The sequence below is a fragment of the Nasonia vitripennis genome, chromosome 5 (genome assembly GCF_009193385.2).
Source record: "Nasonia vitripennis strain AsymCx chromosome 5, Nvit_psr_1.1, whole genome shotgun sequence".
Classification (NCBI taxonomy): Eukaryota; Metazoa; Arthropoda; class Insecta; order Hymenoptera; family Pteromalidae; genus Nasonia; species Nasonia vitripennis.
The window spans coordinates 27782773-27806990 of NC_045761.1; the positions used below are offsets into that span (position 1 = coordinate 27782773).

Below are 24218 nucleotides of genomic sequence, written 5' to 3' on the forward strand. Positions count from 1 at the left end.
ACCGCACGCAGGCTGCACTTCCGCTTCTCCCGAGGCCTCTGCTGCTGCTGTATGTTATATACCTACGTACTCGTACGTGGGCAACTCGCGCTGCCCCGGGGAATTTCGGGGGGCGGCAAGTGCAAGTACGCGCCTGCGGAATAAAGAGGGACGATCGCATATTGGCCGGTAATCGAGGCCCGCTGCTTTAAATTACAAATGAACGCGTAACCGACGCGATGCGGAAAACAGGTGAGACCCGCCCGCGCAATGCCCATGTGTGCGATTGTGAGTGAAAGTGCGGGTGCGAGAGCCGGAGAAAGAGAGCGAGGAGCCGGAACACAGGAAGCGGATGTCTCGCCGCGAGAGCGGCCGATCGAAGGTGAGCTCGACTACTAGAAAATAGGATCCGAGGAGTTTTTGTGCAAGTAGCAGAGTAATCCGTCGGAGCTACGGAGATGTTCTCTCCCACCCACGCAAACATCGCGCTCTCCGTCTCTCTCCCGTTCTCCGGGCAATCGCCGATCGGCAGCTGGACTGCGCGCGCGGTGCTGCAACCTGTCGCTGGCTGTGGCTGCCGAGAGATTCGTCGGACAGATACAGGCCGTGTAGGAAGACATTTGTCTTGGGGCGCGGGTGGATGTATGTGCGCATAGAGGCCCCGAAAAGCCGCGAGTGCAGCTTGCTTGTCCGTGTTTTTCTCGCTGAAATTTATTCGAATGCTGAGAGGAGTATGTAACCTGTAATTTGTAATGATACCGACCGGCTCGCGGCGCACTGGGGGCTCGCGATGAAATTTTAATTGCGCGAATAAATTATGCTGATCGGGTCAGCGAGATGCCGGTGATACGGTCAACGTTTTTCGCCGAGCCCGAAAAACGAAAAGGACGGAAGGACGCGTATTTTGAAAAGCCCGTATCCGCGGCTGCGGCAGCGATCGATCGCTGAACGGGTGTAGTAACCCCTCTATTCATCGCTCCCCGAGTCCCCGCGACTGTAAGGGCAGCCCGTGCCGAGGTGACGCCTGGCGGCGAAATAAGAAACGACGAGCTCGCGCGAGGTTTTTGTCCGTGCTAAGTCGTCGCCGGCCGATGCCGGAAGCTCTCGGCGGCGCGCTACGACGTATTCGAATGAAAAACCGCGCGTGTGCAAACAAAAACGCGTCGACACGTCTTCGTCGGACAACAAAAGAAAGTGCGCCGGAGAGGGAAAAAAAGTAAGTCACGTACGGGAGAGCCGCAGTTGCCGCGACCTTGAGAACAGGTCTCTCGGATCCCGGGAAGAATTCTTTCGGTCCGCTCGGCGAGCTAGTGGGTACATAAAGAGTTACGAGCCGCGGCTGTGCGGATCGACATCGGAGAGAGACAGAGGCAGAAGCAGAGAGACGAGTGCGCGAAGCCTTGGGCCCTCGTTGATCCGACAGTGCACGTACATAAAGAGAGCGCTGCAGTGGCAGACGTCGCGCGCGTCCGGATTAAGAATTTTAACGGGAGTAGAAGTGCTGCGACTGCGCCGCTGCGGCACTAGTAGGATGAGATGAGCGCTGCGTCCGGTGCGACGCATTACGCAATGAAAGAAACAAATGAAGCTTAATAGAAAAACTGCCCGCGCTAGAAAAAGCGACGCGAACGAGAGTGTCGGTCCGAGAGCTGCTCGCAGCCGAGAGAGACGCGGAGATGCTGGTACAGCTGCACCAGAAAGTGCCGGCTCTTTTTACGCGCTGCGCCGTTCACTTGTTCGCTCGGACAAAAAATTCATTCGTTCCCTCCATTACGCTTGACATAAATGCAGCTGGCTGACGATATTTTGAGTTTTCCTAGTCTGGGATTTGAAGTTAAAGTCAATTCGCCAGCTATAAAGTCTGCGAATCACGGTTCGAAAAATTATCGCCGAAGTTGTCCGAGGCACGCGCGCTTAAATTTTTGCCAAGCGTTTCTAAAATACGCAACTGTGTTTGCTAGCGCGGCGGAAAATCTCTAAAAACGTGCACGCTCAACAAAGCGGCGATAATTCACATAAGAAAATCCTAACTGCGCAGCACGGGCTCGAGAAAAGAGCAAATACCCTCGCGAGGGCCTATATCGGCGCCAAAAATACGCGGCAGCGCTCGAGGCGTTCTATACTCAAAAATATGAGTGGACGCGTCGCGCGAGCGAGCGAGCGAGCGAGCGAACGGGCTATACTAGAGTCGGGCTGCGTGAAATTTACGGCACGTATTTTCAAACAAAGTCGGCTAGTTGTATTTCTATGTAGTCCGGACGTCAGCGGCGAGCTCGGAGCTAGAGCCCGGCACTAATGGAAGAATTTGCCGAATATCAGATTCTCAATGCGACGATTTCTCGTAAACACTTTGTTAACGGCTTCTTGGCAACTCTGTGAATCACTATGTTTACAGCGAAATTAAATTTTTGCTCGCTCAGATTTTTCAAAATTGCTTCGAGCTCTGCCAAAACCGTTTCGTGCACACATCAGCGCCGGCAAATAATTCGCCGCTCCCTCTGGGCGACTAGTCATCAAGTTTCTATTTCAGCGTGTGAGCTCTGTGATGCACCTCTGCGCGATATTAATCCGCGCGATATCACGTATCAGCTCGCTGATGAGAAAATAGGAATGCAACTTTCGAAACGTGCTGTTCCGGCTGGTCGATCCCATTAATCATTCGCGTAGTAGTCCTTTAATTATAGAGAGATAGAGCGACGAGAGAATCGGCCGATACTGTCCTATAGCGGCCCATTGACGCTCGCCTGCAACGGTCACTTTGAAGTCCGCAAATACACGCAGGCGCGAGGGTCGAGGGAAGGCTCCAGTTTTGCGTATTATGGTAACGATCGGTTTCGAAGATTCATGGACATTAATCTTCCGAGCACATGTTTGGCATTCGAATGACGAGGGAGCGACAACTGACAATCGACGAAGAATAAAAGAAGAATTCCGGCCGCTCGCGTTATCCGAATGCCGGAGAGTCGGCCCTGAGCTTCGCGGCGGCGCGTCGCTCGCATTTTTCCGTCCGAGAGTGCCACGTCGTCGGCTGTGTCAATAGGAGCCAATTCAAGTACGTATGCGCATAGATGTGCATACGTATGCACGCGGACACATGGATGTAATGCCCGCCGAGAGCATCGGAGTTACGTGACGCAATCGTGCAGCGGCAGTGGGATGCCCTCCGTAGAGGCCTCTGGGTCTGCAGTTTCGACATTCCCTTTGCTCTGCTGCTGCTGCTGCTGCCCTGTGCGAACGGGGGACAGAGAGACAGAGAGGCGGAGGGAAAGACGAAGATCGAGAGATCCGTCTGTCAGCGGGCTCTCTTACGTGTTAGCGTCGATTGCTTTTGGTCTAGGCTAACTAGGAGCGGCTTTTTTTCTTTCGTCCGGAATAGCGATCTTTATTTATCCGAGAGCGCGGAGCGGATTAGCCACGCATTTTTCAGCTGGGCGATATCTTGGCGGCGAGCGGCGATAGATAAGTGTGTATCGGAAAATTTGCGATTATAAAAGTTGTTTGCGCGGATTTTTCGCACGCAGAGCGCCACAGTGAGACGCGTGCACCGCGAGAAAAACAGTCGGCTTTTTATCAGGCCGTGGAAATCATTTAGGAGCCTGAAGCGCGAGCGCCATTTTTTCCCCGCGATGCTTCTCGATCTCGACTAGCGTCTCGATAAGATAAGAGAATGCGTTTCGACGTATCCCGGATCAAGGTGACTGCGAGCGCGCGAGATAACGTTCAAACTTCGTGCGGCCTTCGCTGATGCTGATATCAGCAGGAGGAAAGAATCGGCGTGTTTACTCGGCTTTTTGCTCGTCGGCTGAGAGTCACTCGAAATGCCAGAGTGCTTATGCCGCGCGCTGTTATTCCATTAGTTGCCGTAAAGGCTGAATCTTTCGGAGAGAGAGAGAGAGAGAGAGAGAGAGAGAGAGAGAGAGAGAGAGAGAGAGAGAGCGTGCGTACGAGTACGTTGGCCCGTAATTGCCGACACTCCAATTTACTCCAATTACCGAGCTGATCGATAAGTGCCCCCCGGAAGAGCTTTTTTACCGCTAGACGGGGGAAACGTATCGGTAACATTGTTACAGAGCAAAGTTGCAAGCCACCCCCGAGCGCGTGTGCGCGCGCTCACCTTAAGTGCATCAGAGAGTATGGAAACGCGAAAAAGAAGCCGCTGAAAGCCTTCCTCTCTCTCTCTCTCTCTCTCTCTCTCTCTCTCTCTCTCTCTCTCTCTCTCTCTCTCTCTCTCTCTCTCTCTGCTCGAATCGCACCCCCCGAACGGAAAATCATTGGCCTGTCCGCGATAAGCTCGCGCCCGGCGATATATAGAAATACATATAGAGTATTTGTATACATAACGCGACCGGTCTCTCAGGCACATAAATACAGAGCGGCGATGCAGCCTCGTTAATCGAACGCGACAGCGCGCCAGGAAATACGCGAGCTCTCCCCGCCAGCTCCGCTGCCGCTGCCGCGCTGCCCGGGAATATTTTTTTGCGCGCAGCGAATTTTCGCCAAAATCATCGAGCTGCTGCTGGCGGCCGCTGCCCAGGTCATCGACGCCGAGCTCGCTGTCTCTCTCGCTCTCTCCCTCACCCGACCGAAAAGCGAGAGGGAAAACGCAACTAGAAGGGGGCCGCCGCGCTGCCGTGAGCCGGCGTGTGTGTGTGTGAAAGCGAGGCCTCCCATTGGCCTGAGCCTCGGGGGTGGCTCGGCCGCTGCAGTCATCGATTCGGCCAGTCATTGGCTGACTGCGGCGTTGCCGCGCTTCCACCCAAGCTGCGCTACCACCACTGCCCGCCGCCATTTTGAATGATTCCGGGGGATCAATACGTGCGGGGTGCGGAAAAAATCCCACACCCCATCCACTCGCTTGCCTCCGACTGTGTGTGTGGGCGCGCGCGCTCGATTCCCTGCAGCGCTGCAGCGGATGCAAGCACCGCCAACGAACGCGCGTAACATCTCCCGGCCCCCCTGGCTTTCGGACTCTGCTGCCGCTACGTGTGTGTGCGCCTGTATACATAGATGTACTCGAGAAAGGCTAGCAGGAAAGGGTTGCGCGCTGCGTTGGCTACGTGCAGGATGCTGCTGCATATCTTCCGCGCGCGCCTCGTTAGGAGCGAGAGAGAGAGAGAGAGAGAGAGAGAGAGAGAGAGAGAGAGAGAGAGAGAGAGAGAGAGAGAGAGAGAGAAGAGGGAAAAGGGAGGGACGCGGACGCTTTCGAAAAATTTCATACCGATTGCATCGAGCAGCCGGCCACCCTCGCGCATATTTGAAATCTCCAGGCTCGGTCGTCGCCCCGTGTACGTGTACGTATAATGCAGCCAGCGAGAGTTCGTTCGCTCGCGCGACGCGAGAAGTAGGAATTTCGAAATTGACCTCACCCCTCGCGCGCGAAAAAGAGCCGTTCCCCAGGAGATCGAATCGTTCGCGGCAGCCGATGGCGAAAAGCCCAGACCCGAGTGCACCACGCCGGCCGGGGGAGGGGGAGTCATTTTTTCGAAACGCGAGCTTTCATCATGACGGCGCAGAGCGAGCGGGGGAGGCTCATGAAAGTATAATGCCCGCAATGCGAGGCGAGGAGACATTTTTTCGAGCTTTTTCCGATCGTAAGCTCTCTCGAACGAGCGGGGGATTTTTTGTTGCAGCGGCCGCGACAATAGAGCTATTCAATCTCAATGCCATTTGTCGGGTATTTTTTGCGGCTATAAATGGAGATTGACAAACATCGACTACGAAAACAATAGGTGAAAACGAAACGTTTAATCTACTACTATACAGTAAGGGGAAAGGAGAATAAAAATAACGATAATGATGACTCTACGAGAACTTTAAATGAAGATCTGGCATGCAACGTCTCTGTTGAGGTGGTACTTACATTTGGAACCGAGTTAACTGAAACAAGGACATAAGGCTTTCTTGGTAGCAACGACTTTTAGATCACATTTTTAGTTATTAAGAATTTTAGCGCTTTTTTCATTTTCCCGCTTTTTTAAATTTACGTTTAAAATCTAAAGTTTTCAAAACTTGTTAAAAATATACTTTAGTCATTTCTTTACAATTTACTTCGTAAACGTCTAAAGTTTCCTCCCCTCCGTTTCTTGCTTTGTTCCTTGACAACGTAGGTATATTTTTTTTAAGGCAATGCTTTTTTCTTTTAATTTTGTTTCTCTCTTTTTTTGTGCTTTTTTATAATTTTTTTTTCTTTCCTTTTCTTGTTACTCTTGAATGTATTTTTGCTTTTCTAGTTTGTTCTTAAGTTTCTTCTTTTGTTGTTTTTCCTTATTCTTGAGCTCGTCGTAAAATTTCGAAATGAGACACGTTTACTGTTTCCAAAAAGTTGTGAGTCGCTTGTATGTAAGAATCCGTTATTATTATTATTATTATTGTAGTGGTGGTTGTATTGTTCCGGCAAAATCAATAAAGTTGAGTTGTTCAGACTTTGTTATTACAGACAGAAATCGGTGCGTGTTTTACAAACGGTAAAATTAATTTTTCAATGAAATAACTATGACAACACATAATAACACAGTGCGACGCGTCTGTAACAGAGAAGCAGAAGGGTTTTCGGCGTTACTTCTCGATCCTCATAATCGAGCCGAGCGCGATCGAGAAGAAACGCCGCACGCGTATCGCGATCGGATATCGAGTTACAAATTCGTGACTTTATACGGCCGTATCGGTTGTTTATATTTCGAGGAGATTAGTGCTCAGAACGTTGGATCGTTAGAAGACATCTCAAGAACAGCGAAAAAAGTATTATGGCAGGTTATATTTTAGATTTTTAGATTACGACGTGCGCCGGAAGCTCAGGAAACCTCGGTATCGAAGGATCATCGACCTAGCATTTAGTTGTGCACCCCTTCAAAATCATAAATCCGTTTTGGAGGCAGTTCGATGTACCGAAAGTAAGTAAGTCAAAGGCTTCTACTTTAAAAATAATAAATTTCAAAACTGAAAATGTATGAGTTACACACCAACCGATCGAGTAATGAAAAGGTTCCTAAATAATTTTGAAAATTGTAGCAAGTATCATACCTCGATGAACCGAAAGCCCAAAGATATAGCCAACCCCCTGAAAAAGCTCATCGGCCCTCGAGAAAAAAGAAATGGAAAAACCAGAAAAAATTTCGCGAAAAATCCAAATGGCTGCAATCCAGGGCACACAACAAAATGGAGGCTGCGTGGCGTTGGCGGCGCCGCGGGAAGTCATCGCATCCAAGTCAGCCATCATGATTCGACGCGCGCCCCCGCAGGGGCGGTGGTCAAGTCTTCCGAGGCTAGGCTTGGCAGCAGCGGCGGTGACGGCGGCAGCAGCCTTTTCAAATCTCCCGCGTCGAGCGAGGTAAAAGGCAAAAGTCGAAGGAAGGAGCATAGCAGCGACGCCACGTGATCGCAGAAGGAACGAACGAGAGCGTCTTTGCGCAGAGGGTCGAGGCCGTTGCATAGTATATAGGCGTAGATACTAGGCGCGCCCCTCTCCTCCTCGATCCGCGGCGCTCCTTCCCCTTCTAGGAGCAGTGGCTATCTCGCTCGCTCTACTTGTCGCGGCGCCCTGTAAGACGCGCGCCGCCGGCTCTCCTCCTCCTCCTCCTCCACTTCGCTCTCTGCCTCCTCTCTTCTTCTTTCCCTCCCCGTATGTGCGAGAGAGAGAGAGAGAGAGAGAGAGAGAGAGATAGAGAGAGAGAGAGAGCTTTCCCGCAACTTTTCTCCAGCCACGTGTGCCAGACTCTTCCCGCCAGATTCCACCTCGTGCTCCTTAGCTGCAGTCGACTCGGTCCTCTTCTCCTCGCGCTGCTCCTGAGCACTGCTGCCGCTGCCGCCTTCCTGCTGCCCCTTGGACTCCGTATGCACTTCCCGTCCGGCTGCCCGATTGCCGCACACGAGCCCGCGCTAGTCCTTCGATACTTGGTAACTCCCGAGCCTTCGGCCAGCGAACTGCCCGTGGCCGCGTCCGAGGTCCACTCCGGCGAGAGACCGTCATCGCCGTCGTCATCCCCCGAGCGAAAAGCAGTTTTCCCGCGAAAGCGCGCACTCGCCGACTCCGGGGCTCCGGCCCGGCGAAGATCTCGCGGTCGCGCATCTTCTCGACCGGTCAAACTTATTTTTTAGACTCGAAAGACGGCTTATAATCGCGGATTTTCGTAACCTTTGATAGAGGCATTGCGAGCATCCCCGTGTCTGAGTAGCAACTGCGCCGTGGCCCCGTGCCGGGCACCCCCACCTCACTTCACCTCACTCGCTCGCCGCCACCTCTCGCTGCTGCCTCGCCTCTCTCTGTCTCCCTCTCTCTCTCTCTCTCTCTCTCTCTCTCTCTCTCTCTCTCTCTCATTCTCTCACTCTCGCTCCAGCCATTCCATGTACAAGCGGCCGAACGCGCACACAACACACCACCAGCAGAAGCAGCAGCAGTAGCAACCCTCTCCCTCACTATCTATATATCTCCCTCGCTCTCTCGCTCTCTCTCTCTCTCTCTCTCTCTCTCTCTCTCTCTCTCTCTCTCTCTCTCGCTCGCTCCCTCGGACCGTACGAGCCGGCCTGTCCGTGCTGCACATACGTCCGTCCGCGTTTCGCCGCCCCCGCCCGACGGCGGCCGCATGTGTGTCGGCGCGGCTCCGTGCACCTACACGCGCTGGATGTGTGTCAGGGTGTGGGTGTTCTCCCTCTCCGCCGGAGAACGATGCATGCTGCACATGCACATGCACGAGTCCGAGGGAGAGAGAGAGAGAGAAAGCTCCCCCAACGCATAGGCCGAATGTGCAACGCATCCACTATCGGCGGGTGGAAGTGAGAGGAGAAGAGCCGCCACCGATCGCGATAGAGCAGGAGCAGCCGAGGGAATGCCGGGACTGTACCGACCACGACGAAGCCGGGATTATACGTCGGGCTCCGTCCTTCCGATGCACTTTCCCGATGACTATACGCCCATGTGTGTGTGTGTGTGTGTCTGGGTGAGACTGTGTGCGGGGCTGACTGCAGGCCGGTCATCCCAAAGATCTGGACGATTTCGGCCGCGATTCCAGACCGGACTGTACAGTATCGAGCTCGCGATTGGCCTGGCCGGCGGCTGCGTCGCTTGCTCTGCATATTTATTATTCGCGCTCGCACGATCATGCAAAAAGGCGGGGGTATGCCCGCTGCCAACCCGGCGCCACTGTTTGCCGTCCCGGCGCGGGGGCATTTTTTTCCGAGAAAAGCGGAAAAAGGGGAAAAAACGCGGGCCTCGGGGAATCGTCATTTTCGGAGAGCGACGCTACCGTCGATGATTTTTCAGCCGGCGGAGCGGGTGGAGCCTCGCCATTGGCGAACCGGCTTCGACGCTCAGTGCGCCGAAGCGCGGCGAGAGAAAAAACGCGCGTAACGTGCGCGAGGGTGTGTGCGTCGATGACTCCGATGATTGTAAATGAGGCTGGAGAGCCGGCGGTGGGGGAAAAGAGAGCCGGTTGCCCGTTCGCGAGCGAATCAATACCGAAATTAAACGCGCGCGGGGCGATCGTAATTTTCAACGCGCGTGTGTGCGTGTGTGAGCGCGCGCGCGCAATTTCGGAACGCTAAATTGGATTACGGCCGGGCGCTCGCGTGCACTTTTTTATTCCCTTTTTAATATAAAATACGGCGCGGACGTCGAGTGCTGAACTTGACAATCGTTGCGCTGAACAAGGCTCGAGTGGCTGCCTTGTACCGATGAATAATATTTCAGCCGCGCGCGCAACGGGATTTTAGTTGCGAAATTATTTTATTTGCAAGCGGACCGAGCGTGCAATCGACGCTGAAATCAATTATTTTCCGCGTGATTTAATGGTATCGAATAATGTAATTATATATATTATATATTTAGCGTTCGTGTGCGTTTCGTATTTTCGTTCCTCTGCGGAAGATGTTGCGAAGCTCGATTTTTGAAGTTGCGCCTGATGCGCGATTCGCGCTACGGAATACGTATTCCCATGAATTTTACAATTAAAAGAAACGCTGGAACGCATCTGCATCAGCATAACTCATCTGCACGAAATGTAGAATGGCCGGTATGGTTGCGCGTGCCTGGAACGATATTGGAAATTCTGAAATCGGGCGCTGCAATGATCACTGAAATGCCAGCGGTTTTTTCTCCCTTTTTCGGACGCGTGCAGCTGATCGATACGCAAATGTTAAACTCGCTCTGCCCCTTGGCCCATTAGTTCGCAACGAGAAACGCTTATTACAGTAGTTCAGGGCTCTAGCACAAGACCGCATTAGCAGACGTCCCACCGCAGCCGTCTTATTCCACTGGCCACTTATAGACGGACTTGCAGACCGCCCCTGCGATTTAATCGAGCGCTCGGCGCGCGAGCTATAGCCTCGCTGATGGCTCCGATCATCGCTCAGTCGTCGACTCGATTGTTTATTCAAAGCGCCGACGACGAGAGCTGATCGGGGCAATCGAAAAGTGCAAACCGCGTCGGCGGCGCGGCTCCGAGTCCAGCGACCCTCGCCCTACTCGCGCGAGCGCCGCGTTATAAGAATCCGCCCTCGGCCCGAAGTGATATCCAAAAGCTCCGGGCTGCATCGCCGATGCGCGACACGTAGACTGCAGGCGGCGGCTGCGAATCCGGGGGGCGGCCACCGCACGCTATACTATAGTCGCCGCACGCGTGCACACGGACGGGGACACATGCAGCGGAGCGGGAGAGAGTTGGCGCGTAGGCACGTTATACAGGCGGCGTCGTACATTTGGAATCGTAGCCGCGCTGACCACAGCCAGCTGCAGCGGCACCCACCGCCGCCGCCCTTCGGCTGCTGCGCCCACCCCTGCAGCGGAGTAGCTATCGTTCGCGAGACGCTCGCGTGCCCGAGCCGCTGCCGGATTCTCCAGCGGCATTCCTTCGCGCGAGCCTTTCCAGCCTGCCCGACCGGGGACTCTCGCTGCGGGACGCCTTCTTCTGCAGCCTCGTAATTCGCCTCGATTCGCGCTACTTAAAAGCGGTGACGGTCGCGAAGAGGCCGGCAATTTCGCGCAAGCACTCCTCGCATAAAACACGCTCCGCGGCCCGGCCCTCGATTTCCACACCTACGTCGCGCTCCCCAAAAAATCGCGCAGACGGCCCACAGTAAATCTTGGCTCTGCACCGTTAACAAGTAAAAACACAGCCATTATCATCCATACTCGCGCGCGGCGGAGGTACATAACGAAGCAAGGCCCATAGGTATAACGCGTAATATGCGCCGGCCGCCGCAGTCGCCTATAGTCATCGTCGGCCGACACGCGTGTGCCGTATACGCGCGCAGAGTGCGCACACACACAGCGAGACGCAGGCGCGATGTGCCGTTATGCACCCGAGGCGAGATTTTCAGGCGCGCGTTCTCTCTCGCGCGCGCATTACCGAGCGGCTTCCCTCCGCTCGCCCGGCCTGAAAGTCAGAGAGAGACGGAGAGCTGTTGCTGCTGCTGCTGCTGCTGCCCCTAAGCCGCGCGCGCGAGTGCTTTATACGATCAATGATTGCTCGCGCTTGAGCTCGCGCTAAAAATGCTCCGCCCGATAATTAGCTGCGCTCGTTCCTTTCGGCAAACAAGTGCCTATGTAAAAAAGTTTTTCGTTTTTTCAATTTTTCTATTTTTTTTCTGCTGCATCGAGAGAAGATGGAAGTTTTTTTTCACGCGAGACTTTGTGTTCGAGGGACAAAACGTGTATGTGGAACAACACCGGCCGCTATCGAGGCGAATTTCCAAAAGATATCGCTGCACCGCCACCCCGGAACAATGCCCGAATTATCGAGGGCGCGTGTGTGGCGCGGCCAGTGTCGCGATGCAAAACCAGCGGCGAGATAGAGGCTGCTGCAGACGAGCCGCGCCGCGGGGTTCAAATATAATCTCCCCTTGTTACCGCGCGCGCGCGGCCCCATTCTGCGAAAAGAACCTCCGCCGGGGGGAGAGGTGCGCCGCGCGGCCTGTGCAAAGAAAACGGCGGACGAGAGAAGAGAGACGAAGAGCGCAGCGCGAAATCCAATTTTTGTCATTCTTTCTCCCCTAGCTCGCGCTAGCGCATCTCCATTGTGCCCGCCGTCCCCCCTCGGCTCCACAGGACCGACGGACGAGCAAAAAATCCAGGTCAAACCTCGGCTGAAATTTTTATTTTCTCGATCGCGCGAAACAACAACAAAAGGGCCGCGCGCGCGGTACACTATTCAGACTGGAGCAATAGCAGCAGCGGCCGAGCGGGAGACTAGTACACGCGGTTATTCAGGACTACACACGTGCGTCGAGTGATGCAGCAGCAGCAGCAGCAGCAGCCATTCACGCGCTGCGTCTGTCTCGCTCGCTCGCTCGCGAATCGGGATAACGGTCGGGGCCAGTGACGCCCTTAAGACAATCGATACAATTACGCGCCGGCTCTCCGCCGCAGTTACGTCGGAGCTACGCACACACAGTGCACATCGCAGTAGTTTCTCGAGCGCACGCTGCATGAATCGCGGCTCCGAAGGCAAAAACCAATCCTCTTCCGCGATAATTAATTTCAGTCCCAAGGACGACTGCGTCTTTCGCTCGGTCGCTTTTTGTCACCCTCGTTTTTACTTCTGGCTCGACACAATAGTAGAGCCTAGAAAAGAGACAGCGACAACCGCCGCGCGAGCGAAGAGAATGAAAGGGAAGAATGGGCAGAAGAGTCTAGTGTTCCTAGACAAGAGAAGGGACGGCGTCGTTTCTTCTGCCTCGACGCTTTTGTGCGAAAAGCTCTCATTAAACGAAATAGCGAACCAAAAGAATCTGCATAGCTATTTTTGGCGGCCCAAACTTTCTGCCCCACTAAACTAGCTTCTCTTTCTCTACGGCCGCCGGGAGCTCTTTCCGGTTTGCTGAAAGGCGCGGAGTAGGACTTTTACATAGTTTGCAAAAAAATGCCCGCCAAAAAGTTGGTATAAATAATCCATCGAGGCATAGGAGCTCGCCACGGGCCACGCGTACTCTATAATAGCAACAACGCGAGCGGCGGAGCTGGGCACGGTTGACCAATCGTCCCTGATTTTTTGCCTAGCCAGCTGGCTCTCCGCTCATGCAAATTGCCACGCGCACTCGGCCAGGTATGCGTACGCAGCGAGAGAACAAAAAGGAGTCGGCTAGGCCTTCGCGAAACTTCACCGCTGTCCGTTGGACGCGCCGCGCTGATGCTGTTTGTCTATAAACAGATGGCCCGCTCTTTTTATTGTTCGCGCTTGTCCCAAGGACAGCGGCCGAGGGGTGTGCCTCTGCTTTTTTTTCAACCGCGCAGCAGTCAGCGTTCATCAATTAAAAATTCTCCCGGCAATCGATCAGCGACTGCTGGAGTCCGCGGGCCTCGAAAAGCTCGTAGCGAAGGAGAGGACAGCCTCTTGGCTAGTCGCCTAATGATCGGGCGGGCGAGCGCCTTTTCTCGCGCCGCTGCAAAGGGTCTGAGCCGCCGGAGAGCGGCCGAGGGTAATTAGTAAAAACAAAGGACCTCCCTTTTACTCGATCCTCCTTGGAAATGGCCACGCGCCGACAGGGACGAGCTTATGCGCTTTGTGCAAGCTCCGCGCGGGAGGACTCGGTGCGCGCGATCGAGAAATTTAAAAGAGATAGAGAGAAAGAGAAGTGTCGGGCGATAAAATCTAAATGAGAAAGTAATCCCTCCGCATTTTCTCTCCCGGCAGAGGCGTAGCCCGGAGAGTATACGGCTGCGGGAGAGCGCGCGGCAGACAAGACGCGCCGTTAGTTTTACGTAGGTGCAGATCTATATCGCGAGGCTGTGCTATATAGAGGCGCGCGCGTAGGAGTGGGCGAGTGGAAAGCAGTCGTCGTCGTCGCCGGGAGAGTTTTTCGCGGCCGGCTTGTACTCCGAGAGTGGATCGCGTTTTTCGCCGCTTTATTTTATGGCGGCTCGCAGAAACACCGTGATCATTTCTCCGGGGCAATGTCTGGCTGCGCGAAAAAGCCCCAACGAGATTCCTCTCCCTCGGTCCCTCCCGTCAAAAGCGCAGGCCGAAAAATAAATTGTAAAAGCTGCCCCTGTGAAGGGCGAAGCGCAGGGTCATCGAACGAGCCCTGCACCTTCCAATCAGTCGCTGCGTTGCACCCTCTCGAAATTTCCTGCGCTCTCGAAAGTGCATCCTCGATAAGCCTGCAGTTCTCCCCTCTGCGGCGGCCCCGAAAAAAATTCCAATCTCCGCTGCAATTTTATTGTTTTCATTCGATTAGATGGGAAGCAGCAGGCGGGGGAGGGGGCAGGCAACTCTTTCCGCTGAAAACTTTCCGACGCTCGAATGAAGTTTGCGCGAGTACAGCGCGCGCTATTTTCTTGCGCCGGGCTGCAGCCGCCGGCCAATCGATACTTCGTTTGCGGTGTCGGGGCTACTGGCTCGGCTCTCTCGCTCACTCGCACGCTAAAGCACGCTGTCCTCCCCCTCTGCCGCTGCCGCTGCCGCCACCGCTGCTGCTGCTGCTCTGTTGTGTTGCAAGTGTGAGTGCACGCACGCATGCTGCACCCACGCGAATTTAGCTGCCATGACCTACGACTACGACGACGACAACGGCAAACGAACGCACACGCTCGCTCTCGCTGAACTCGATGCGCTACTGCCGCAATTCTCCGGCAGTCGCGTGATTCGTTCAAGAGCTCGAGAGCGGTCTTTTTCTTTTTCAAGCTTTCCTCTCATTTTTTCCGCACTTTTTGGGTTTTTTCCGATTTTTGCAGTTATTGCTTCGTTTTCGCTATGCCAGACCGTCGATTTTTATTTGGATTTAGCGGAAGCGCGCGCGACCGGGTTTCTGTTTGATCATTAAAATACGGTTATTGCCTTTGCGCAAACATACAAACAAATGTTCGATTTTCCCCGCATTTCAAGCGAATTTCACTCGAAATGAAATTCGAATTCAGCAAAAATAAATCCGAGGCGGAAGTACACTTTGTCATTTTTGTATAGATCCGTTTCCGCAACATTTGATCGACATGTTCAATTACACAATGATTCGTTGTACGCAGTTAGCGTATTCAGACAAGTATTTCGATGCTTTCTTGCGTGCGTAACCATTACGAGTTTCCGAATGGACGTGAAAAGAGCGTTTCAAAATTGTTGTTATTCGGAAACAATAATTTTAGGCAATAAACTGAATTCGCGCGCACGCATCCTCGCTTCGAATGTCGAAGTGAAGCCCATCATCGACAACCCACATAGCAGCGAGTCGTAAAAATCTCGATACCGCATGCTCAAACAACGTCTGGAGTCGAGCCGGCGCATCCCGCTTCTCCTCGCGTTTCTTTTTTAACAAGCTAATCGCCGGGTCGAGCTCTCGCGCGCGCGAGCGCCTATTGCGTGTACATAAATGACTAAGTGCGCGTTCTTTTCTCTGCGCCGCCGCGTCGCTGCAGAGTATACCTACTCCTTCAATTGCGCCGGCCGCAAACAGCAATATGGCACGAAAATGACAGCCCGCGGCATGCACAAACAAGTGGCTTAAACAGTCGAAAAAAATCGCAGAGACTCTTTGTGCACGGAACTACAACGTCCCGTCCCGGCGACCTTGCGAGCATCGATGCGACTACACATTGTTGGAAGCCACTTTGAATTGGCCCTTATACGTCACTGGCCGTGGGACGAAGATTTTTTTCGCTTTGTGCGCTGCTCCAATAATGGATTCTCAAAGGTCGGCCTTGCGCGACTTTCGATGCGCGCTTCGAGCCTGCAGTGTACGCGATATTTACAGTTTTGTGTAACGCGCGCCTCTGACCATTGTCGACGTGACGGATAGGAGTGACTCCGCTACTCTGCGTGCTATTTCGCGACTTCCGTTTATTATGACAGTTGCACGCTGCGGCGACGCGGCGAACGAGATTTCTCGGTAAATTGGAGGAAAAATTGAGACTCTTTCGTTATTGTGCTTCTGAGGCCGAATTTAATTTCATAGCTTTTTTCAAGGATCTCTCCCCCCGGACAATGCTTTTTAAAACGGAAACGCGTGCTGCATATCATTGTCTCCGCTGCACAGGTGACCTTCGACGTCTAAAAAGCGTCGTTCGTTATCCGTTTCTGTGAACTGGGAAAAACAGATAGCGAAACTGGGGAAAGCTCAGCTCGCTCGAGTCCGAAAGCTCTCGGCTAATCCTCGCGCGCCAATTAGCACTGGAAAAAGCCTCTCGCGGAAGAAGAAAAAGAAGAAGAGGCAGCGCCGCCGCGGCAAAGAACGAAGAAGATTTCTGAAGCCCGCAATATTTCACGTGCGCCAGGAGTTGCTCTCGCTCTTATCGCGCGGACGTCGCGCGCGGTTATAATGAAATTTCCGCGGCGGCCGGAAGAAAGTTTCGTAAAAGTGTGCGCGGAAGAGGGACAAAAGAAGAGGAGGCCGAGATTTAGGAGGCATAATAAATCGGCCGCCGCCAGAAAAGAATCTCTCGCTGATGAGGTAGCGGTGCGAGCGGCTGCTGCCGTGACGAGCCTCGCCGGGAGTTTCAACGTTTTTATCTCTGACTGTCCGGCTGGGCGAGTACGTAGTAGGATCTCGGGACGACGGGGCGAGAGAGAGAGAGAGAGAGAGAGAGAGAGAGAGAGAGAGAGAGAGAGAGAGAGAGAGAGAGAGAGAGAGAGAGAGATAGAGACTACGTTGCGCGCGCAAAGCCCGCTCAGCCGAATCGGATTAGAACGCGCGATCGCCGAGTTTGCTGTATTATTTTCGCGTCCTCGTTACGCTTGTCCCGAAAAACGGGGCTGGAAAATCTTTAATATCGTAACGCCACCGCGGAGAATTATATGGCGGTTCAAAGTTTCCCGCGCGGCGAGCGACGCAGTCAAGTAAAGTTACGATACTAAAAGTTGCCAAGGTGTCACAATGGAAGTAATCCACTTAGCAACTTGCGTAATTTTTACTTGTTTGAAAAAAAGCCGCAGCCGGCCAAGTTGGCGAGTCGCCGCTGATGAGATGAGAACAAAAGATTATATGCGCGCCTTATATAACGAAGTAACAATACAATCGAGCGGAGCAGCAGGAAATGTAAAAAGTCTAGGCGGATTCTGCGCAGACTGTACCGCGTGCGCGGCGAATTTTTCTCCTCCGCAGACGGGGGTGCGTAACGCATCGCACGAGGGTGGCTCGCGCTGGGCGAAAAATGGTGGCCCGTGTCCCGCGCTCGCAGCGAGAGATAATAATGAAATCGTAGGTCGGGCCGAGAGTCGGCCCCCATCGGAAGAAAGGCGGCGGGGGCGAACTGTTAGTCGCTTTTTAATTGAAAGCGAAGCCCGTGGATTTTTAATTAAGAAAATTCAAGATCCAGCACAGTTCGTCTCTCGACCGTCCGTTCGCTTGCTCGCGCGCCCGCGTCTCTGTACCTATCGGGAGAGCCGAGGGCGAGTGCCTCGGAGGCTCCTCAAACACTTTTATAATTGATTTCATTTTCATTTATTTTAGCCCGCGAGAGCGCGATCCGGGAAGACGCCGCCGCTGAGTCGAGGTGCTGCGCAGCCATCCACTTGCCGCAATCAATTTGATGTTTTAATTAAGGGAAACAGAGTGTCTATGAAAAATTGGATTTTCCATCGTCGCGTTCTTTTTGGCGGGCGATACGTGCAAGGGAGACCGAGAATTAAGTGGGTGCATTTTTATGAAACGCTCGAAATAGAAGTAATATTAATTGGGGTCAGCGTTGCGACTCTGCCAAGTGCAAGTACCGCGAGTCGATTCCTAGCGCACTAGCCATTTCGGTGTTTTTTAACGCGGAGCGAATTATCTCCTCGTGCCAAATTAATTTTTAGACGCATTGGCGAATGATATTTTTGCATTAAGTTGAAATCTTTAGAGCTGCGGGAGAGCACATAATTCAATGGTCGACGTTAATTTGGCAACGCTCGAAAAAGAGTAGCAAAAATATCGTCCGATTTTTTCTTCGCCGCGGAGGGTACGTGAAAGAAGGCGCGCAAATCGTGCGGTTAGGCGGAGACCGAGCATCGAAATGCGAACAATCGATGCGGCCAGCGATGGCCAGTTGAAATAATTCAACCTTGAACGATCTCCCCTGCACCTCTCCCCTCTCGAGTCCCTGACATCACCGCCGCCGCCGCTGCTGCAGTTGGCCGCAGGTCTGCTTTTAATTCGACTTGCAGTCCACTCTCGCCTGCTCTCGATCCGAAAAATCTCCCATTTTGAAGCGGGTTATTCTAGAAGCTTACGCAACGCGGGCGAACGGCGCGAGCGCGCCGCGGAAAGAAGAGTGCGCCAGCGCGCAAAAATATTTATGCGAGCGCCGAGCTTATTTGGCCATATTTGTTTACCTCGCGGCTGCGGCGGCGGCGCTGCTGCTGATGCTATACCGCGCGCGCATATATAGTTGCGCCTGGTTTATAATGCAGGCTGCCGGCCGTTTGCCCGCTGCAAATACACGTGTAATGCATTTAATCGACACGTATTAAATTGGCAGACTTTTTATTTCCGGCTGCCGGCGCATTGTGCTGCGTTCGCGCTTATTTGCGCCCAGTCGAGCTGAATTTCGGCGCTGCCCAGCTGCATTGTTTGATTTTTATTTTATACCCGAGAATATTGTTGTTCTTCTTACAACGTTGCGCTCGCGGAAGCGATTGACTCGAAGCAAAGAACTGCACTACCATTTGCCTTTGACTAGGCGCAATTTATAATAAATTAACTTTCGCGGATAGAGCGAATATTATAATATTCATGACCATATTAAATTCTTCGGAAATTAATTATTTCGCGAAAGCCGCATGCGCGTCTATTCGCATATAGTGTACATATTATATGGCACGATAATACAAGGCGGAAAATCAATAATGCACAATCGCATCGTAAAATATTCATAATCCTCTGGAGCTATAATCACTGGATTTGTTACGATGTGTGCGCATTCGATTTGCATAGTTGAGAAAACTCTGATTTGCCCAGATACTTGGAAAAAGTAGCTTTTTCGTCCGTGAATCAACATTTGAATTCCGGTCGTTCCGACGAAACATGTGTTTGGGGCGAATCTGAATTTTCCAAAGCAAAGCCAAACGATTGTAGTTCCCGCAAGGATCCGTCGTCGATCGCCGCCGTGAAGTAGAGGCTATTTGGCCATCGCGCGACTCATAAGCACGCGCAAAAATCTGTTTGTTTTAATTCTCGGCTCGACGCTGCAGCCTTGAGTCCTGCCGCTGCTCGGAATGCGCTAAAATCCACGTAAAATTAGAACTTTCCGATCGACGCGCGCGAGCTCGCGTGTACGTGTGCGCACCTATACACTCCATCGTGTACATCCGGAAAAGCGATGCACGCGTCGGGATCGAGCTCGCGCGAAATTTCCGGTTATGCGAGGGGGGAGATGGCGGAGGGAGAGAGAGAGAGAGAGAGGGAGAGAGGAGGAGGACCGCACTCGCGTCTAATTTACCGTGTCGCGTCACACTGTTGTCGAGCGCGATGCCACTGCTGCCGTAAATTATATATCGCTCGGCGTTTCGCTGCTGCGGCTTTCCGTATTATGGAGCTGTTCTGCGGCTGGCTGGAGGAAAAACAGTCGGGGGATGGGGGCCGCACTGGAAGCGATGGACCCTTTCGCCAGGGGAAAAATGGCTGCAGGAGCGGGGCGCGAAAATTCGAAAAAAAATTGTTGTTCCGGCGCCTATTCCCGGAGCCGCAGTGCCGCCACCCACGAAGGAAGTGCGCCATGCATCGCACTGAATTCTCGCTTCTCCTTCTACTTGCGCCTCGGCGGCCGATAAGTGGAAAGCCGCGTACGCGTGGAGCGATCGCGCGCGCACGACGGCGAAGCGAAGAAAAGGAAAGAGATGCGAGCTAGATAGAGCTGGCTATAACGCGCGCTCTCGGCAGACTGCCAGCAGCCGCGCGCCGGTTCCGCGCTTCGCGCCAGAGCGCCATTTTTTTCGAAAAAAAGAATCCACAGACTCTACTAGTTTTCGAATATCTCGCTCGACTTTAGGTGACGAGTTCTCGGAAGCGAATTTTATCTCGAATCGCGAACGCTATAAATACGGCTGTTTTTAGAACATCTCGTAAGACTTGAAATAATCGCGTCTGAGTAGACGCCTCGAAACAATGCGACGCTCCCTTCTAAGCCTACAGCACATTTATTGCCTCGCTCCGAGAAAGAGGGGGGAGCAAGGGAGAAAAGAAATGCTCCCATTTGCAAATCGGGCAAACGAGCGCGCGAGTCTTAGAAACCCCGTGGCGCTATCAGCGCTAATGGAAGCCTTAAAAACTTGGCCGGGGTAGGTCCGCGTACAAAATTTCGGTTTTTGCGCCCGAGCCGCTCCCTCGGGACATCGGGACAAGACAGCGCGAGAAATGCGGAAGACGCGCGGGGCGATGGCGAATAAGGAATAATGGAAGAGCGAGGGAGTGCTCGATCGTATCGCGATATTTGGTATTTAGATTCGTTCGCGCCCGCTCGCCCGAAAGTTTGCTTTTGTTTTTCACTAAATGCTACTCCATTATATCCAAAAGCGCTCAAAGTGTGCCGCGCGCTAATTCCGGGAAATTCTGAAATTACGCGTGGCGATCAATACGCGGGACTAAAATCATCATCAGCGTACAATTAATGCATTAACATAATACAATCGGTGCTCTCATATTATTATGCTGTAATTATGCCGGAGCTGCGCAAGGAACAAAGTATATTACGTATCAAGCAGTGTGTCAGAACTGTATACGAATAAAAAGAGAACAAGAGATAGCAAAAAATGGAAAGCAATGTTTCCGAATTCACAGCAACTATATTCGCAACGCTGCATTGAAAACGAAATGCTCAGCTTTGTTTTTAACGGCTTTTTTAAACGTCAGCGCGCGTACATATATTCTGTTTTCGGTGATTTATATTCAATTGGGCGCCGCGTACGTTCCCACGAGTCCGTCATTATGAATAATGGACAGCGCATAAAATCAATAACAACGCGAAAATGCAGAGCCCCGGCATACACAATACAAAAATGTTTCCATAAAGCTCAACGCGACAAATATCCGCGCGCATGAAAATACGCTCGGAAAAACTCAGAATTTATTTTCGGGACTTTTCGTGCTCTTCCCGCGAATCGAGTGAAAAACATTTGAAGCGATGAAAAAATGAGAACGAGCGAAATCCTGTTGACGATTCTCCGGAATAAAAAGCGACCGATTCGCGCGGAGTAATGACGAAACGGACAGGGCTGCATCAGCGGCTCGCTGGCATAATGAGCTAATGAACGGGACACGGACGCGAATAATGAAAAAATCGCGTTAGCCGCGCTGGCGCTGGGCGCATGAATGAAGTCAATCGTTTCCGTAGATATAACGTAATTTAGCGCGTGGGCTCGCGCTTTGTGTACGACAGTCGCGCGCCGGGCAATGGAGATAGAGAGAGAGAGAGAGAGAGAGAGAGAGAGAGCCGTTGTAGCGCTCACTGTGCTAACGCAATATGGCCGCTTCGATGATTACTTTGTAACTCGCGTCGCGCGCGCGCGCGCGCACCCGCGCCCCTTACAAACTCAATTTACATTCGCGACTGATTTCCTCTGTAATGATTTTCCACTATTTTTTCTTCCTGTATGGCGTGGCGCCCTTGCACTGTCGATTATTTACCGTGCAGATAGTATTTTTAATTTGTGTAATGGAAAAGATGTGGAAAAACGTGGGCCGATATTGTTTACAGTAAATAGAGTCCTTGGTGCGGGTAGAAAAGTGGACTTGACGAACGAATTACTCATGCTCGCGCATATACCCTATGCTGTCATTCGATTATAGCATATAGAGACGAATATACGCCAGCAGCGTGACAACTGGCTGTTGGGAGAATGACATATGTCGAGCTAAATGCGATAGATCACGAAAAAATTGCTTTGGAAAGTTAAAAATGAAATTATCTTCCGCTGTATATGATACGTTTGGTAGTACCGAGACAGCTACTAAATATTGATGTAAAAATTAAATTGGAAAGCTCAATGGCAGGAACGACTTGCAAGTAAACTCGATATTTGGAATTTGACAAATGAAATACAAGAGCAACCGTTTCCGTCTACAAAAAATGCAGTGTTTCAACAAGATACAGTAAGTAGTCACATTATCATAACACTTACCACACACCAAACCGCGAATCCGCCCGATCCTGCAAAAAACCGGAGGTGTAGAAGACGAGCGTACAACGAACGATGAAGAGATTCGAACAAAAGAGCCCGCGAGGAGGCTGTGGAAAAGAAATGAAGGAGCAAGACGAGCATCCCCTAGCTCCAGATCGTCCATTTTTTACGCCATTATTTTTCTCTCTCGCTCACTCGGTCTCCCCTTTGGCACAACGCGACGCCATAGACCATAGGAGAGAGACGCACGTGACGTAGTAGAGCGGCGGTACTTCGATATTGTTGTTGATCAATAACGCCGATTGGGGCGCTCCCGGAGTAGGCTCTCCTTTTTCACCCCTCCCACTTTGTGTCGCGTAGCAAAAATGCTGTATGGGTGGACGGCAACAAACGCTCGCTTTTACTGGAAAAAAGTCGGCAGTGAATTCTATTTTTATTTTATTTCCCACCCTAGCTGGTGTAACTGCAAATGAATCTGTAAATATTCATGACGCAGCTTGCGCTAGACGGCATTTTTGGATGATTCATACGTTCAAAAATAAGTATGCATATGGACAATCCTAGCACCCCTGATTTTGTCGAAATTCATACATACGACGAAAACGCCGATAACTTTTCGGATGAATAAACCATCGAGCGGGTGTACGTAAATGTAAACGTCCGAGCAAATCGCGCGTACGAGCCGAAGAGATTAAAAAAAGCCCGCGCTCGCTGAAACTCGCCGAGAGATAATCGCGGCTCGTCGATACGCGTAACGTGTCGTTTCCCCCTCCGATGCTGTCCAGTCGAAAAAAGGCAACAGCGACACACGGAATTTCCGAGGTCGGAACACGAGTCGCCGCGTATTTTTCTACTCTCTCTGCCTCTCTCCAGTTTTTTCGCCTCTCCGCCGGCGTTAAAAGAGTTCGACCGCAGAGCCAATTTCCGGCAGCAGCTTCCGACGAGGGAATTTATCGGATATGCGCCTCTCTCGCTCTTCCTCATCCCCGCGCGGCCGCCGCCTCCCTCGCGTTCGGATTTCGCGCTCGCGCGCCTATATATATTATTTTCGCCGCTGTAAATAATGCCGGATTGGCGAAACGAATATATTATGCGCTTCTGACGATTTAATTATTATCGTTATCTCATCGCTGAGCCGGGCTGCAATATTAACTGCTTCATCCGCGCACCTACTGATATACATATATATCGAAGCCGTTTTTTGCTCTTAACGACTCTGATGAATTATTGGCGTTTATTGATCGGAAAACGAAAAATTTCACGAGGCGTGTATTTTAGTGCTCGTGGATTTCGCTGTTATCATCTGTACGCTTATATGGTGAAATATTAAAGCGCAATAATCGTCGTAAAATGTTTTTATATTACGCTTCGCTGCGGAGCATCGTCGATGTGTGATAGTGATGGCGTTGATAATCATAATAAAGATTATGATTATGATAAAGTTTGAGTAATAAAACGTCGATAATCATGAGGGGAATAATCTTGATAATTCATGCATTATTAAGATTGAATTATAATTTATTTTCTCGCAATAATATTAATAATAATAATCATAATACGTCGAATCCGCGTAGTGGGCTCCAAGCATGGGAAATAGAATATCACAAAATTACGCTCGAAATAGAGTAGCCCGGTAACCGCAATAAAACTCCACACCGTAGAATCCGATACTTTGACCTGCGCGTATAATGTTATTCGCCGGGCGCGAGGAAGGAAAAAACTGCTCCTGTGAGTTATCAAACCGAGTATCGGAAACAAAAGGAGCGAGAGATGCGGTTCCTCGCCTCATCAGATATGAAAGACGAGAGCGAGAGGCGAGGGTCCGCCCCATACTGCACACAGATATAGCACACGGCACCCGCAGTTTTTTCGTCTGGCCGAAGCTGAAAGCGAGAAAAGTTCTCCCGTGTACTTTCTCGATCTCACCCCATCTTGCTCTCTCTCTTTCTCTCTCTCTCTCTCTCTCTCTCTCCGGCGGAGTAATTATTTTTCTTGCAGCCCCTGGTGCGTTCGAGTGGCCTCCCCATCGTCGCCGGCTCTCCTCGTCGAGAGACGGGGCGCGAAATTTTTAACGTCTGAGGAGGAAAAAGAGGGAGACGACGACACCCTTTCCGGCCTACTCCTCTTCCGGCTCTCTTGGTTTTTCTTCAGGCGAGACTCGCTGCCAAAACGAAAGACCGCGTGAGAGACCGTACACTGCTGGCACGCGGATCGAAAGTTCCTCGGGCT

At 52.0% G+C, this 24218-nt stretch overlaps 1 protein-coding gene across 2 annotated transcripts in view; it reads right to left on the bottom strand.

Moving 5' to 3' along the window:
• Positions 1-24218, bottom strand: part of LOC100679002 (zinc finger protein rotund) — a 119514-nt gene that overhangs the window by 89591 nt on the left and 5705 nt on the right. Inside the window, exons 1-2 of one of the 2 annotated variants that reach the window (XM_031931117.2) lie at positions 8111-8345; positions 5840-6503 (exon numbers count right to left, since the gene is read on the bottom strand). The exons of the other annotated variant lie outside the window; for it this stretch is intronic. The gene's annotated coding sequence lies outside the window, so the exon portion shown is untranslated. Of the gene's footprint in view, positions 1-5839; positions 6504-8110; positions 8346-24218 lie in introns of those variants that run through there. 2 annotated transcript variants of the gene reach the window in all.